General features: G+C 35.9%; 1 long non-coding RNA gene across 1 annotated transcript; it reads left to right on the top strand.

The window, feature by feature from the left end:
* Positions 1–6,722: 6,722 nt before the first annotated feature.
* Positions 6,723–13,563, top strand: LOC119695746. The gene is made up of 3 exons (XR_005255366.1): positions 6,723–6,788; positions 9,936–10,043; positions 10,561–13,563. It is a non-coding gene; the product is annotated as an uncharacterized LOC119695746 (long non-coding RNA).
* The last annotated feature ends 2,810 nt before the right edge of the window (positions 13,564–16,373 follow it).

Raw genomic sequence — 16,373 nt, forward strand, 5'->3', positions numbered from 1 at the left:
TGACACAACACGAGGATGGGATGTGTTCCAGAGGGGCCTGGATAAACTTAAGAATTGTGCTCAAGAGAACTTAATGAAATTCAAGAAATCCACGTGCCAGGTACTGCACTTGAGTTGGCTCAATCCCAGATATAAGTACAGATGGGTAGAAGAAGTTACAGAAGCAGCCCTGTGGAGGACTTCTGGGTTGTCATGGGTGAAAAGCTGGACATGAGCCAGCAGCATGCACTCCCAGCCCAGAATGTCAATGACATCCTGGGCTACATCAAAAGAGCCATCCTCTACCTTGTGAGACCTCACCTGGAGTTCTGCATTTGGCTCTGGGGTCCTCAGCACAAGAAAGATGTAGACCTGTTAGAGGAGGTCCAGAGAACATCACTGAAGATGACCAGAGGTCTGGAGCACGTATTCTTATGATAGGCTGAGAGAGCTGGGGTTGTTCAGCCTGGAGAAGAAAATGTTTGAGGGAGCCTTTTCTTCATTGTGGCCTTCTAGTACTATAAAGAGGCTTAAAAAAGGAAGAAGATAACACTGTTTTTAGATTTGCAGCCCCAAAATCCTGCTTCAGGAGTGATAATAGACACTTGCCTTCACCTCCCTTTTTGTAAGTAGAGTTGGGATTCTTCCTGCCAGTATACATCACCTTGTGTTTACTGACACTGTCTTTTATTCACCCTGTGTTTTGTTGCCCACTCAATGGATTTAGTCAGGTGCTTCTGCCACTCTTCCCTTGGCCCTTGTAATTATCGATTTTTAAGATTTATTTAGTGAGCTGTTACCTTACATGTATTTTCAGGTCATTTTATTCATATATTTCATGCTTTTTCGCATGAATTTACTATAGTATTATATAATTTTTCCTTAAAAGCAACCTTCTTTACTATAGAAAGATCCCATAAAAAAACCACATTTTGTTGTACACCCTTACTGATTTGTTTTTCTTACTATGGAAAACACACCGCTGAATGGTTTTTAAAACTTGGAGAAAGTCATAGTTTCTGAAATATGAATTTATATTTCTTGTGTTTAAAAAAATCCCAACTAAAACACACCCCCAAATATGTTGGTTCCCAAGATGAAAATATTATTTGGAAGATGGCTTTTTTGAAATAAAATGCCTTATGAAGCAACTTACACAAGAAGTCCTGCTTCAGTGACAGGTTCTGATGTAAGTATTTGATTGAAAAAAACATTTCTATGGTATTCCAGAAGATGGGGGATGTGCCCAATATAAAGAATTAAGAAACAAACCCACTTTATTGAAGGTGGTGGTGGAGTAATGATAGGAGTAAAATGAACACATTTTTAAACATAGCTCTTTGGAGAGAAGTCCAGAAGTAGGGACAGAAAGCTTTTAGATCTGATTAAAAGATTCAAAATTTAAATGGTCCAAGAGGGGTCTAAAACCCTCTCTTTTGAAGGCAGCTTGTAGGATTAGAGTTAGAAAAAACAGGATGAGATATGATTTGCTATTTAAGAGCGTAAGTGATTAAAAAAAATAGCGTACTTTATTAAACTATCTTGTTTTGACCAGGTAAACATGAGAAATCTTTCAAAACAATTTTGTAAGGGTGGCATCTATAGGAATTGCAATTTTTATTTATTGTGATTTTCCTTTAGAGACTTCTTTATCTTATAAAAAGTTCCCCTGAAGTTATTGAGTTGGATTAATATAGGCTGCTTTCCCATTCCCTGCACTGATAAGGAACCACTCACTAATTTACAAAGGCAACCAGCTTCTCTAGGAGCATTTAAGAAGCTCATACGTTCACTTTGCACTGATTTCTTGAGAAAGGTAAGTAATTCTTTCCTATAAAGGCTATGCAGACAATGGAATAGAAATCCTACCTTGTGAGAAAGCCCATGAAATACCAAGTACCTTCTCAAGAATAAGCAGAAGGTGCAGAAATAGGCCTCTATGTTACACTTCATCTTTCTCACTGATTATCATTCCCTCCTCAGAGATTCATAATTGGCAAGATTTATTTTCCGGAGGAAATGTAGGAATATCTTGAAAGATCTATACTTCTGTGCATAACATTTTCTAACAGAAGTAGAATTTACAAAGGTTCAGAAGAGATGCAGATCCCTAATTCTGCACGGCTTAGTGTGGTCTAGTTGTGCTCTCTCCACTGAAATAATAGCAGACAGTATTAGTGGAGAATATAGAACATAGATAATGTGGTAATTTTCATGCAAATTTTCCAGGTGAACAGTGCACTTTCAAGCTCATCCAATTGGCCTTCAGAGGAATTCTCCTCTTTCAAAGATGTGTCCCAGAAACAGAACTAGAAATGAAAATTTTACATGGTTGAAATTGAACTATTTACTAGACCACTTGCGAGGAATGTTCAAGTCATGTTTAGGTGCTTGGAGGGCCACCTCACCTCCTTATCTCACATCCTCAGTGGCCTCCAGAATCTCCACTGAACCACAGACAGAAGGTTTTATTTCCATGTCCTTCACCTAGCCTTTTCAAAATCCCATCTCTTATAAAAGGTGTTCAGAACATCTGTAATATTGACATCAGCCACAGTATCAGTGTGAAGATTCAGAGGTCTCATTAAACAGTATAACCAAATTACAATGAGCCTAAGAAGAATTTAAAAAATACCAACAAACTAATAAAAATAATTTCTATTAAATAACACATGAAATATTATCCTTTTCCCCCCTCTAATTATTGTAAAGCTGTTGAGTAACATTTTATTGAGAACCGAACTTCAGCAAACTCCATTCATCATTTGGAGTACAATTTGTAGAATAAAAATCCTCTTGCTGCAATTGTGCTGCTTTCTGCATGAGCCAAAGCTGGATTAATGCCTCTGTGTCACCAGGCATTGGCCATACATAGTGGTACAGCACAGGTGTTGGGGTTGTGTCACTTCTACCAGCTTCTTTTTGTGCTCTCCTTGGGAATAAGAGGGTTAGAGCCAGCTAGCTGGATCACAATGTTACTCCTTCCTCAAATGGGAATATGAAGTTAATTAGTTGTAATTCTAGAACTTTTAATAATCTATGGAATTTAAATGCTTGCGAGGTTGTTGTTTTTAGGTTTTAGTTATTCCTTTGTTTGGTTGGTTGTATTTTGGGGGGTTGTTTTTGGTTTTGATTTTGGTTTTGATTTTGTTTTTGGTTTTGTTTTTTATTTGTTTTTATTTTTGGTACCTTTCCCTTCTGTACACTAAGGTAATAAATACACAGAAGAGATTATTTTTTCCCCAATAGAAGTGGAATTTATTTTACGTTATGCAGACTTTTGCATGATGACTAGTAAATGGCTGTGAGATAGGACTTTATTCAGTGTATGTATAGTCTGTGATGGATGGCCAGACAAAATGTCAAATGTCTGAATTTCCAAAATGATTGCATTGACTACTTGTAAATATAAGTACTTTTACACTTCTATATCATGAGGTTACAACTCTGAAAATGTCTTCTGGGAAATGGAAAATTCTAGGTCTTAAGTGAGCTTGAGGTAGGGAGGGGCACTCTGAACGGAGAGGGAAGGGCTTGGATACATACATGCATTTTTTCTACATGGCTTTAATGCTTCTGAAAGCAAGAAAACAATAGCAATGGCTTTGATTGGACATGGTGCAAGCAATCACTCTGAAATCCTCCCCATGCAAGTCGCCTAATGCACCTCAGTGCTGGCTTGTGATATCCCTCATGGTTCTTGTTCTGGACCTTTCTTGAGCAGAGGCTGCCAAATGTGTAGCCTTGTGCCAAATTACATGGTGGTTTTCAGATACGTGCAAATTGTGCCAAAAGAAATTTATTTGAAGAAATGAATCAGATGTTGAGATGTTGTTAGAAATAAAATAGAACCGTTTATATGCTGAGTTTATTTCTAAAGTCGCTTTGATACACAAGTCTCAACAATCCAACTCTTGTTAAAGTGCTAGGGTTTGGGTTATTTTCCAGCTATAGAATATGAAAACCACTCTGAACAGGCTCAGCTGAGAAGTTGGTTAGTTAGTATGCATAGTAGCAACGACAGGAAATATTTGGAAAGAGCCAAATGTGGAACAACTGATGCAGTGGAACAACATTTCCAAACTTTTAACGGCTCACTTCTGGGAGCTTGTTCTGTTCAGCACACAAAATGACAGAGCAACTGGTGTTCCCATGTAAACCACATGTTGCTAGATCCCACAGTAGGACATATGTGTGGATGTAAGAAAGAAAACTTCCAGTTTTAGGTTCAGCCACTGCCACATAGCATCAAATAACAACAAAAATATTTTTAACATGGTAACTGCATACACTAACTAGTTTCTTGTTTCTGTTCCTCTGGAACTAGCATTGATGAAAGAGGAAAGATAAAGCCTGGTCACCATGTTATAAGTGTTTATGAACACTTAGGATAGAATCTTTGAAAGTGCCTAGCTGTGGCCTTTCTTTGCCCCTCTGACATCAACAGGAACAGAAATAATCCAATGCAGGCAATGCTATCCTTAACATGTTTTGCAGCAGAACTTATACCTCATATTATACCTTACACCTTGTTATTCCTCTTTTCTTCTCTCTATTTGGTAGTCCATTTAAATTCAATTACTCTCCGGACTGGTTAGCCAGGAGTATTCAATGGCTAAAGACACTTTTCCTACTTCATCACTTTAAAGATTTGGTGATTTTAGGAAACATAGGACAAATGTATTCAATTTCAGAAGCTATCCAAACAGCACGGCACAATACCGACTAATTCTTCAAAAATTTTGTTTGCAACAAAAGTTTTGTTAACATAAGCATTAAAAAAGGAATGATTGGTCAGAGCTATCTAGTATACAAAATGGTCTAGAAAACTTAAAAATCCAGTGAGATATTTTTATGATGTTGCTAGCATATCTTGCTTTCAACCCTGCTGGCAGGATGCCAGCAAAAAGAGTAATTTTTTTTTTGTTTTCTTTTTGGTTGTCTGATTGCTTCTCTTCTCACCAAAACTAATATTTAAAGGGGTAAAATGAAAGAGGCACTTAAATGTTTTGGAAATGTAAGGTTTAAATGCACCTTTTTCTGTAAGCTCAGATTTGGGCTTTTTTGACGGGATGATAAATCAAGAAATAATATAATGGCAGAAGTTCATTCCTTTGTTTTAAAACTGAAGGCTTGGATGCTGTTTTTTGTTTAACCATAGCAAGATTTGGCTAGTGTTAATCAGTGAATTTTCACTTGTATAATACACAAGCATTAGACAGTTTAGAATCTTGCACAGAGACTTTTTTTGTATTTTGTGCTGAACACGAACATTATAGAACATGGGGAATAAAACTAAAAAAAACCCAACTCTACTTCAGAACTAGCCTAACATCTCACTCCAACCTCAGGAAAATACCAAAATCTTGAAATTTTTATAGAATTCTGGAAAAAGTTACAGAACAATATAATGTTACCAAGAAATTACTATATGCAGGAATACGTTTCTTCAGTGATGAACTAGACAAACATGCATCACCATCCCTGGTCATCATCTGCCCAGTTCTTGACCAAATACCTCATTTAAAAATGCCTGGAGTCAACAAAGAGTACCTGAAATCTAGGGATATTCTGATCTGAACCTGTAATCTAGGTCAGACCATAACCAGAGCTTTAAAAAGAAAGGAAATGTGAGGAATTGTAGATCCTGATCCAAGTATCTTGTCTTATCTTGTCTTAGACTCCTTTGTGTTCTTTTGCCTGTGGATTTCACTGTTGGACTCTACTGGCTGGGTTTTTTCCAAGCAGATGGTTAAACAGGGACTTCTATTCCTCTTTATTTGGATACTTAATGGAACTTCTTGATACACAACTTTATTAGAAATCATTTTAGGAGAGATTTTCAACATTTTTATAGTGAAACAGTATAGTTTTCAGTGATTGTAGTAATTTCTAAGGCAGATGCAGTAAGTTTTTAAACATGGAATTATTTTGCTATCATTTAATTTTAACATTTAAAGTTAACATTAATTTTATCATTTAATGATAAAATTAATTAATAAAATTAAATAAAATTAATTAATTAAATAAATTATTAATAAAATTAAATAAATAATTAATAAAATTAATTAATTAACATTAATTTTATCATTTAATTTTAACATTTAATGTTAACATTTAAAGTTAACATTAAGGGATAAGCAATTTTTCTGGCATAACCCTGCAAAGTTGTCATGATAACTACTGTGTGTCTGTCTTTTTAATACAAAGGAAATGCTGCTGACAATTATTTCAACTTTTTCAAGGGACATTTTTTATTTTTCTTTTCTGATCTATAGACACCATAACCATTAATTCAACACTGTCTCAGCTGGTAAAAGAGTAGTATGGAGTACTGACATATTTGTCTTCTAACATGGAAGACCACAGCAGACAACAGTGACCTAGTTACAAGGTGTATTATAGGAAATAAAAGTGAAAATGGAGGAAAGCAATATCAGAGGCCACTCTCACTATAAATGACTCTTGTTCTGTGAATAACAAGATTTTTCAACTTATGACACTAAAATTTTTCATCTATGACAACAGAGAGATGAATTAGATAATTTTGAAGAAATAGCAAAGCCAAATTTATTTTGAAAAGCATTTCAGAATATGCTTTTCCTTCTTTCCTCCTTTCTTACTTTGCTAATGAGCTAGTAGATTCAACTGTAAAATAACCAGCAGGTGGTAGCAGTGTTTAAGATTTCTAGAACAGGTATATAAATCATGCAAGTTACTAATACATAGAAAAAATATTTCAGCGTGCAGACCACACAGTCAATGCCTCTGCAAGTTCATGGCAAGGTTCTTCCATCTTTATTGATAAGGTATGGACATTTAATTGACTTCTTTAAGACATTGCAAAGACTATGTCAGGTGCAGAGTAATTGTCAAATGAGATTAACAGGTTGTGGGGAGGGTTCTGTGGTTTATGTTTTTATGGGGTTTTGTTGTTTTGGGTTTTTTTCTGGTTTGGTTTGGGTTTTTTGGCAGGAGATGGAGTATTAGCCTAGTACTTCAGCTTCACTCATTTCACTGCCATTTCCTCTGCATCTGTAAAACACAGAAAGGTTTTGACAGTGTTCACATCAGAGGTTGTATTTTTTGTTTCACATTCACTCCAATTCCAGCACATTTCAGCTTTATCCTTTTATTTTGTTTGGCTTCTATTATTACAACCATTAAAGTGAGAGGAAGGAATGCACCTCACGCAATCATGTCTTTGCAGTTCCTTTTGTTATTTAACATAAATAATTTCAAGCAGTATGAGAACTCTGGTTGTTGTAACACACACAAATAATTTTTATAACAGGAGGACTTTTCTCTAACAGGATAATTTTGGGTCATGATACATGCCTGAAAATTCTCTTTAAAATACCTGAGGCTGGTGCCTGTTAATGAAAATTTTGTGATATCAACAATGTACCTCTTCTTGAGTAAGTGACCCTAATTAAAAAAGAACTTTTGATCCATAGTAGAAAATCATTGAGAACAACATGGTTGTATTGAAATTACTGATGCATATAGCCAACTTCTCAGTAGAGGGAAAAGAAGCATATCCTCCAGACCTCAGTTTTAAGAGGTTAAAATTAATGCATTCAAACTATACCTAAGGGCCTTTCATCAGCTGCCCACGTTCACGTAAATACTAACAAGAAGTAAAATATACCAGGCATGAATGATATATCAGGTCTTGTCATTTGTATTTAAGGCATATTCATATTAGGCAACCCAAAATATCACAAAATGGGAAGGGAAAGCATGATTGATAGGACATAATTATGACAGAAATGGAAAGCAATTTATACTGTAAAATAGTTCCAGTAACTTATTTTGTACTCCATACTACCTCTGATTTTAGAGGAGAGAAAAAAATAGAGTTAAGCAGTATGAAAGAAGAAAACATGTATCTGAGTCACAAGTTTGAAACAGAGAACGATTTAATCACAACATACCATCTAAATACAGCCATGGTAGACTACTGCAATAGGTCAGTAGGCAAAAGGACCTTGAGACAATCAGAGAATCACAGAATATTCTGCCTTGGAAGGACCCTCCAGGATCATAGAGGTCACCTCTCAGCCTTGCACAGGACCATCCCCAAGAATCACAGCATGTGCCTTGAACTCTGTTAGACTGTGCTGTGGTTGCTTTCCTAGGAGAGCCTGTTCAGTCCCCAGTGGTTTTTCTGGTTTTTCTAATACCCAACCTAAACCTTCTCCAACACAAGTTCAGGCCATTCCTTCAGGTCCTGTCACTGCTCACCACAGAGAAGAGATCAGTGCCTACCCTTCCTCTTCCCCTCGCAAGGAAGTTGTAACTGTGATGAGGTCTCCCCTCAGTCTCCTCTTGTCCAGCCTGAACAGATCAAGTGACCTCAGCCACTCCTCATATGGCATCCCCTCCAAGTCCTTCACCTTTTTCATGGCCCTCCTTTGGATGCTGCCCTATAACTTTATGGTTTTTTTTTTAATATTGTGGCACCAAAACTGCCCCCAGCAATGGAGGTGAGGCTGCCCCAATGCAGAAGAGAGCAGGACAATTCCATCCCTTGTCTGGCTGTTGATGCTGGGCCTGATGCACCCCAGGACAGGGTTGGCCCTCCAGGATTTGGCTGAGGTCATTTAATCTGCAGTGATGTACCTAGTGACCTCTTTTATCAGTTACTAAGTTCTATCTGCATGCATATTCACTTATTTATACAAATAGGCTCTGCTTCAACAACATAGATACAGCTGCCCTGCACACACATTGCATACAGAATACTTCATGATAAAACATCTGCTGTTATTCTGGCATTAAAATAAATTCATCATTTGATTTTAGAGAGATACTTAAAATATTCCAGAACAGAATGCACATATAAGGTACATTTAGTATTGTAGCTGTCAGAAAGCTTTGTTGGAACAGCAGCATTTAACGGTTCCCATCCAGGGATGTTTAGCTCTCTCAGTGCCTTGACATGCTACACATCTTAAGAAAAGAAACAGAGATCTTGTGTCCTTGGTACTTTAAAGGCAGTTGCAATGTGTAAACCTGATAGAGCTGCTAAGAGCTGCTCCTCTTGGCAGGGTTAAGCACATTTTTGGGAATCCAATTTCCTCTCTACCATTTACTGTTGGTAATTTATGTAAAATGTTTTATTTCTTCAGGTTGTGTTCTTTTCTATTTCTCCTTGATATATGCTTTGTAATCAATTTATTTTTGATTCAGGAAACTGCCTGGATGTATGTTGCCAATAATGTTTTCTTTTTCTTTCGTGAATTTAGTTTTGAGTGGTGCTACTAAAACTTATTTCACTGTCTTGTATCCATTAATAGTAGAAAAAAATAGAAAAATGCAGTTGTTTGAAAAGAGAAAAAACAAAAACTTATAATTAGGGTAGAATTTAGTTTAATATTTCCTTTCACATACAAGTTCACAGGCTGTCCTTAAACTTGCAAATGTAGGCAGTTGCTGAACTAAGTCATTCATAAATTACCATGTGTTACCTGTGATAACTTGTTAAGAATTCAGTGGCAAGTAGACAAGAAAACCTTTGCTGATTTTTCCTCAGTAGGTGGGTGCAATTCAGTTGCCTAAAAGTTACAGGGTTGCATCAGCACACCATGCCTGATGTATTTCTTTGGCTTTTCCACACAAATGCAAAAAGAAACACTAATTTTTTATAGACTGTATTAAGTTTCTGAATATAGTTCTCAAGTGGACTTTTTCATGTTTATTACTTGAAATGTTTAGTTATTTGATGCTTTCTGGTTTTCATGTTGTAAATTTCTGGAATGAGAAGTAGGCTTTGACATGTGGTTTTTCATTTCCATTTATTTCAGCTAGAATTCTTTCATAATTTATAGATGTCTTTCATATTAATACTTGCTTCATTAAACTCTTTTAACTTGCTGATATTACCTGATATTAACTATATAACAAGTAATGTATTACACAATTAATAAATAATTTTCACATTCAATTTGCAGAAAGAATCATACAAATGACTGGAAATCTTCAGCACTTGACCATGATGGTTTGTTATCTGTTTCAATTCTGCCTCATTTGGACTCATAAATATGGTGCACCGCCAGCTGGTAAGCAATTCCGAGCACTCTTGTTTTCATCTCATGTAACAGTCTTGTACTTTAGGTAGCATTGAGAAAACTTGTTTCCAGAGGACAGACATTTACAACAGCTGTCTTAAGTGTTTGGCTAATTCACTGTATTTCTATACTTCTGCAAAAATACTTAATCCCTCCCTACAGTTTTTTACCTATCAGCAGCACCCACTGAGAGCACTCCTCCCAGCAGCATTTTCTACAGTGACTAAGCAAAGGTAGCCAGGCCATATTGATATTCCCTCTCGAGCACAATAAGACCATCTTGTTTGAGGTTTTCTTTTACATTCCTGCCATAGCTCCTTCTTCCTGAAAGGCTGAGTGAATTTCTGTGCAGTAAATATACCAGATATTGCCAAACCGTTTAGTCCATATGATAGCTGTCTTACTAAGGTAAAAGTTAGGATTCACTTGTCATTTTGAATATTGAAAAATAATCTTCCTTCTTCTTTTTTTTTTTTTTTTTTTTAACTGATTTTCATGTATATAACAGATGATAACCCTCCTGGGTGAATGGGATATCAAGATGCTAAGATTCAAGGAAGATAACATGACCTGCTTATTGTATTGCTCCATAGGAAAGGAATCCAAGAACATACAGTAACATGAAAAGATTGCAGTGTTTGTCCAACTGACCTGACTTCTCACCAGGCACTGATTATCCTAAGAAAAACAAGCTGTGAATAATCAAGTGCCTGGTTTCTGTGATGTAGCACCTGGACTTGTTTAAGGAATGGATGTCATGTTTACAGACAGCCCAAGGAAGCTTATCAGATGTTGCAGGTGGTGCAGTCAGTCTGTGCATGTCATTTTGTTTTTACAGGATTGATTTGTGGATGAATCAGCCATAAAAGTGATTTCATAGATTTCATAACAGAGGGCAGTACAAATCACTGAGTAAAATTGAAACAGTTGAAACACTTTTAAATGAATCTCACAAGTTGCTTATTTACTTTTCAGAGTACAAAACTGAGAACTCTGGAAAAGGATCAATCTCCTCTCCAGTAACCACCCACACTGTACCTTGAGCTCTGTGCTATCACGACCTGTTACTTCACTTCCTTTTGCTGGTATCACCATCTAAATAAGATTTACATGTGTAAACTGGCAAAACCTTTTTTAGTAATTTAACTCTGTCATTCTGGATAACCTCTCCACTTTCTTGGTTAGATTACTTGCAGTGACTGTAACATGAAGTACAAACCAGCAGAAATCTGTTTGTAAGCTTGCCCTGTTTTTCGATACATCTGCTGCTTCTTATTGTTGACATTTGGAAATGCATACACTTTTCTCTATTGAAGAATGTAACTGATAATTCCGAAGCAATGGATAATATTAATAGAAAAATTCTACAAACTGGAAACAAGAATTGAGGAATACACACTATATTTTGGTGTAGCAATACTTTGGTTGCCTTCCTGATTTTTTTATTTGTTTTTGACGTTGTTTGGGTTTTTTCCTGTCAGAGCTTAAGTCTAGGGAATGTCTTGCAAAACAATGGTATGGGAGGATTACTGGGCTTATAAGATTTTCATTAGAATGAAAATTAGGAAAAAATTATTTTAAAATATCTGTGCATGTAGCTGACAAACTATTTCAGTATGTTATTTTAAAAATGCTTTTTATTTAGTTAGTTTATGGCTATGAAAATACTGCAGACATGTTCACAAGTGTTTCTTTCTATTCTTTTATTTTGGATGGAGGGCTGGAGGATTCAATTTTGTTGTACATTACTGTTTCCATTATGTTTTTGTTTCCAACAGTAAATCAATTCCTGCAGTATGTGATCTTCCCCAGTGTGGTTAAGCTTCAAGTCAGACTGGAACAGGAAACCACTCTTAATCTTACTTGATAGTAATGATCTGTTCAGCAGAAAGGTCAAATGCCTACCAGATCTATCATAGCTTTTTCCCCTTCCAATGAGACATTGCTAATAACTCTATTAAGGGACCTTGCAGATTGTCAAAACTTCCTAAAGCCTTGATTTGACTCCTGTTCAGAAGATCCCATGGAATGGAATAATTTCTGTTCCTCCCTGGGGTGAATCTTGTCTGTGATGTTATTTTTCACCTGCTTTGGCTGATGTTTAAGTACACATACGCAGATAAACACAGCATATAAATATGTATTTACACATATATACATATGTGCACATCTACACATATGGATATCTATATACACACAAATATGAACAAATATGTCTCTGTCTAAATACATATGAAACTCTTCTACCTGTAAGAAATTGTGAGTTTACAAGGGTGATAGACTCATATAACTAAGTAGCACCTTTCAGACTTTGACTTAAAATTTATAAATTTATTTTTAGATACTGTCCTCTAGCATACTTATTCTCTCTTTCATTTTGTTTTATATCTAATAAACATGTACGGGGTTTCTCCCAATTTTTCCCCCTCAAAATCTGAGTAATGGTAAAGTTTTAAAAACCATATGTGAAACTGTGCTAAAGGCAGCTGTATTGACAGTGTGCTAGTAATGACGACTGGCATTTTGGCATTACCCAGTACTGTTTTCTTCTGGCTCATGCTTCTGTAGGTGTGTGTAATGTTATGTGGAACTTTATCAAAAGACTTTTTTTGACAAACCTGATTCATGTGATTAGTGCTTTCGTTTGCTCTGGAGGCTATTAGTGTGTTTGAGGAAGAAAAGAGATTGCCTTGGCATGATTTAGTTTTTGATGGAGTCTGCAATTTGGCTTCTTTTCCTTTTGTTTTATTTGAAGAGTTGACAGTCATTTACTTGCTTCCTGTTTACTCACTCTTCCCTTTGGCCTCACAGACATTAAACTCAGGGCTGTGTACACGTCTCTGGAGAGCATCTGATCCAAGCCTCCTAATTCACCCAATGCAGCAAGGCACCCTCAACAACTCATCAAGGCTTCTCCCTAACTCAGTGAGGCCACAGGCAGTTGCTATTGAATCAGTTTTACAGCATCTCTAAGGAAGGAGACACCACAAAATCCTCAGGAAACCCATCCCCTTTACAATTATTAAGCCTGTTGTGGGAAATACTTACTTGGCAAAAATGAAGTGAATTAGAATTGTCTCATTCTTCACCTGTCAAACAAAAGCTGCATGATCTACAACGTCTGCCTGTCTCCTTTTCAGTCCTCTTTTTTTCTTTCCAGATTTAGTTTGCAATTGGAGTTTTGAGAGATGTGAAAATCTGAATTAAAATAATGAAGCTGAGTTAACTTTAGGTCATAATTCTAGTTGGAAGAAAACATGTCAGGATCATATTTAGAATCCCCAAACTGGTGCTACTGTGCTGTCAGCAACTCCACTGTTTTATCTATCTGCTGTCAAGCACTCCAATTGTGGTCACAGTGTACAGTGGAGTACATGGAGTGCAACATCTTTTCCTCCTTTTTATGTAGAAAATAAGGTTTATCATAAGTACTCAGGAATGGTATCTGATCATCAAGCCATAGGATGTTTCTAAATAGGATTTTTTGTCTCTAATTCTATTTTCATTAGGTAATTTTGGATATCCAGTCATGAATAAATGTCCTGAACAACAACTACTCTGAAGCTGTTACTCAGCTATTGTTTATGTTGAATATTTAATAAAATATTTGGTATTATCAAACTAACTGTAAGAGTGTTTATAATCCCCTATAATGCACAAATGAAATTCTCTGAGAAGAAAGACATCCCAAGTTACTCTTTCTCTTCTGTCTCTGCTGGAGAGGTCATATTAGTAGTTAGGGCTCCCTGACTCCAGTGAAAATCTTCAGCTGAAGATCACGTGTTTTGTGCTGAGAGAAGGAAGAACTGGACTTAGTAGAGATCACAGGATGCTAGTAGAAAATAAAAACAACTTGACTTCTGAAGTTTATTGCTGCAGCATTTAAGTGTTACTCCTTCAAAAATGACATAGAATATAGTAATTTTAGAAATAAATTTTAAATGAAAGTGCTATAAAATTTATTTCCTTGAAAAAACATTTGAATTGTCCTAGCATTTATGCTCACTGAAATCTACTTAGGCAGTTTAAGTATATGAAATATGCAATGTACATACAAGCAGAGCCTAATTTAGGGTTCTGTCATCTGTGCCTAAATGTCTAGACCAGGTATCCTGTTCAGTTCAGCAGCAGGCCAACTATTACAGTCTACCAACTACTCTATAACCACTTGGAGCTTGGATAGATTTCAAAAATACTAATGGTATTTGCTTTTCTAGTCTGGAAAGTGACCCCTTCTCTCTTCACCTACTGCATGTAGACAGCAAACAAAACCCTTTCAGCTATAAACTTGAAGACTATTGGTTACTTCAGTAAGCTGATTTATTTAATCATAAAATCATAACTGTTGGACTTACAAGTAGTAAGCCTTTTTTATTCTGTTGAAAGTATCCTTGCCTGGGTAGAGTACACGACTAACAATTGAGATTGTTAACATTTGTCCCTGGCTCTTGAAATTATTTGTTGTATTTTTCCAGGTAAATCACTTTCTTGTCTTTCAAAATGCATGCCACAACATTTAACTACTTTTCAGAGTATAGTACTGATACCTGTAAAACTATTTGATATCCTTGAATAAGCAGTATTAAAAATATTGTATTCTAGATATGAGAAGGTTCAGATGCAAATCCAAACATTACTGTGTTGAAACCACCTGTCCTTTATCAACAATATTGTATACTTACATTTTCTTAGCTCTGGGACAATAATAAAAGAAGCTATTAATTACTTCACTTGGAGTAGATAGCCATGATGACGCCTTCCCTTTGTCTTCAGCATGGAATTTTATTTGTGTCAGTGGAAATCCCACATGTAGTTCCAAGATTTAGGAATGAAAGTTATCTTTTAAAAAAATATTTTCTGGAAAATGTTAATATCATTTCGGGTGCTGGGTACCCCTCCATGATTTTCACTAGCTCTGGACTCGTTGTCTTTTATTGAACTAATAGGAGTTCAATATCATGCTGGTTGCAAAACTTAGGAAACTGAGCATTGTTTATGTATCAGTTATGTCAGGAAGTGTTAGGTGAATGTAACTCCTTTAACTAGATGATTTGAAATACAGGAACATAGCATAATGTCTTGCTTTTTCTATGGCATTAGCTTTCACATACATAGTGTTACAGACAGACACATTCTATTCAGCTTGTATTAAAAGGCAACATGCATAAGTATTAAGAAAAAGACATAATAGCTGAAATTGAAGTAGTATCATTAAGTAACTTCAAAGTGTAAAAGACAGACATAATGTCAACATCCATTTTTAAAAATCTATTTATAGATAAATATAGTCAAATATGCTAAAACCCTGAGAATAATTTGCTCCATAAAGTTCCTCTATTTCTTGCAGAAATAAGGTTTTCCAAAGGTATTAAGATTACCAGTCCTTGTATTTGAATTACCTAGAAGGGAATTCAGTGGTCTCAGTCTTAAAAGTGCTAAACATAAAAACATTTAGTTTCCAATGCAGCCCTGGAGGTCACACACTGCTTACTCTGTACTGCCTGAGGAGTTAATTTTACTGAAACATAACAGTCTAGATGAGAGAATTGCAACATGACCCTTGGGCCTCCTTGAAGTGACCACAGCACTGAAGTAACAGGAACACTTGATTACAGGTGTTGCAAAGCTGAAGACTTAAACATACAATCTCTTGAAAGATGAGCCTGGGACAACACTCTTGATTACAATAATACAGTACATACAAGGAGTAATTTGGTTTATTTTACCTGACCCAAAACAGAAATGGGATCTTCATATCAATACAGAGGTGATGCACTTTTGATCTTAAACTCCCTGCAGAGTCCCAGCATCCTTTAGTCTTCTGCTTTTCAGATGAGGATCAATACCTCGGAAAATCCTGTGACTCTGTGTCTTCCCCCCAGATGTGTGCAGAAAGCACACCTGGTCAAATTTGACATGTTGAAAAAAACCCAGAAACTAGTATTCAGAATTATTTTCAATTTTTTTTCTATTGTTATAAATTTTGCTTTTAGCCAGGAGGAAGGTCTGGCAGACCTGGAGAACAGAAGTAGATTATTAATCAAATTAGCCCATCAGAAAATCTTGGCAAAACACAATAGGTTACAGGGAAGGATCAACCTCTCATGTGATTAATTTTAAAACTTCAAAATTGGCCTACACAGGAGATGTTATCACAGTTTCTGGATCTGATAAGAGATGAAGTTGTTTATGTAGGCAAAGCTAAATAAATATCAGCAAAACTAGAAGAAAGGATTATTAAAGAAATAATTTCTGATATTTTCTTTATAGGAGATAGTAAACATAACTTTAAAGCCATCATAAAGATTTTGTATGAAAAAT

This window comes from Motacilla alba, chromosome Z (assembly GCF_015832195.1).
Source record: "Motacilla alba alba isolate MOTALB_02 chromosome Z, Motacilla_alba_V1.0_pri, whole genome shotgun sequence".
In the NCBI taxonomy this organism is placed as follows: Eukaryota; Metazoa; Chordata; class Aves; order Passeriformes; family Motacillidae; genus Motacilla; species Motacilla alba.